Source organism: Palaemon carinicauda, chromosome 12 (assembly GCF_036898095.1).
Source record: "Palaemon carinicauda isolate YSFRI2023 chromosome 12, ASM3689809v2, whole genome shotgun sequence".
Lineage (NCBI taxonomy): Eukaryota > Metazoa > Arthropoda > Malacostraca > Decapoda > Palaemonidae > Palaemon > Palaemon carinicauda.
The window spans coordinates 70,245,366-70,247,865 of NC_090736.1; positions in this window are offsets into that span (position 1 = coordinate 70,245,366).

A 2,500-nucleotide genomic window follows, 5' to 3' on the forward strand; every position below is an offset into this window, starting at 1 on the left:
ATGATTAGCACCCAAGCCCCCTCTCCACCAAAGCTAGGACCAGGGAAGGCCAGGCAATGGCTGCTAATGACTAAAGAGATAAACCTCTATGTTCCCCCAAACCCGGCAACCTTAGCTTAAAAGGATGGTAAGGTTGTAGACACTAAAGGCACTAACGAGTCTGAGCGGGACTCGAACCCCGTCTGGCTAACACCAGGCAGAGACGTTACCAATCAGGTCACAACAACCACATAAGTAACAATATACAATGATATATGGCTACGATTTTACTACTAAATTATTATTATTATTATTATTATTATTATTATTATTATTATTATTATTATTATTATCATTGTTATCATATTAAAGGAGAGAAAAATTGGAAGAGCAAAAGAAAATATTAGGAAATAAAAAGATGATATTCTGAGGATATCTTTCTTGCGATTGATAAGAAGGAAATGGCCTTCCGAAAACAAGAAGACTTGATCTTATGACTGTGAGAGATACATTTATTTCTATTATCGGAATAGGAGAAGGTCTTATATTGCGTCTGGGTTTTTTATTTCAATGGTAATCTCACTCTTAGACTTTATTATCATAAATAAAAGCATAAGGAAAAAAAAAATTTCAGAGCATGGATTCGGATTGAGTCATTGTAGTTTCGTAAGATATTCGTCTTCAGAAACATGACTTTAACGATGAAATTGGCATAATCATTGTTAAAACGTTTCACTATTTCCCCCTTTCACAATTTTGCAACTTACCATACGTGCATTTGCAATACTATGGGTTTCCGACACTTTTTCTCTTTCTCTACTGTACAACGAGTCATCTGAACTATACTTGCCCTTCTTACAAGCGACTGACATCATCCCAACATCCAAAGAATATGCACCATTCTATCTGTGACCTGGTATTCTGTAATCTATCCAATACATCATCAGATCTCGACATCTCGATCCTTGTCCACCTATTGCAACCTCGTCTCAGGAGTAGATTTTATGATGACAAAGCTGTTTCGTATAATTGCTTCCCATACCTATGGCAGAGAGAGAGAGAGAGAGAGAGAGAGAGAGAGAGAGAGAGAGATATAACCATCACAATAATATAATGTATCGTTCTACCGATTTTGTTTTGACAAATGGCCAATACGACCGACCAGCCGAAGCGTCCGTATCTGAGCCCAGATCCTATTAAGATAGCGGAAGTACCAAAGAAAGCGCCAGTCTATGGAAAAACATTTGGTGATACGGGGAGAAAAATATATACTGAGCCCAGATTTATTATTTGGAATGGATTATTATGAAAACCATGATACGACGTTTAATTGGTTCATTATAGTCCATCTCCATTAAGACTTGAAGAAATAAAATGGAAGATTTTCTAGAGTTGAAAGGATGGGCTGTCAGAAGTTGGTAGAAAAGTCAATAGACAATTTCGATATGATATACATAAAGTGTATAAATACATATACACACACACACACATATATATATAAATATATATATATATATATATGTGTGTGTGTGTGTGTATATAAATCTATATATATATATATATATATATACAGTATATATATATATATATACAGTATATATATATATATATATATATACATATATATATATATATATATATGTATATGTATATATATATATATATATACACACATATATATATATATATATATATGTATATATATATTATATATATGTCTCTATGTGATTTTGCCTGGGGCTCTGATCCTGAGGTCATTAAGAGAATCCAGACATCAATGTATCAAAAATATATGGCTTATTTGAATAATAAAAACACGTCAAAGTATGCAAACTTTATATATATATATATATATATATATATGCATGCACGCACACAAAATCAAACCCATTATAATTTAAAAAATGTAACTTGATATGGGAAAGTCATTATTATTATTGAATGATTAAAAGGAAGCAAATGGTATTGGGAAAAGGGGGCGGATTGATGGAAGAGAGGACTGACTGTTGGGAATGGTAGGAAGTGGGAAGATGGCCCCAAGGGGGCACCAGTCCACATGAAGACAACGTTATCTTCGACTAATGATGTTTTCGAGCTCTAAATGACTATGATGTGTCTGCTAATTAACTTATTACAGTTGACATTCAGCATTACGTTCCCGGTTTATGTTCATGTCTCTTACTCCGTGTTAAGAGCATGACAATATTCGTGGTCTTCATGCAAATATCCAAGACCATACAGTTGCGTCCAGACAGTACGATATTCTTTTGTGCTCAGGAACCTTGGTTTTTAATATGACGCACTCACCAGCGCTCTTTATAACTGGTTTTAAGAAGCCAATAATTGTGGAAACGTGATGCCATCCCTAGGACCAGGGGAATGGTGGTGTATATTAGGACCGAGTACACTGCTTCTCGTAAGTCCTGCTATCAATGTGGATGTCATGAGATTCAGGTAATAAAATTTTATGGCAGGCATAACAACTTTTATTTGTGTTAGATCTACCGGAATCCAGATATGG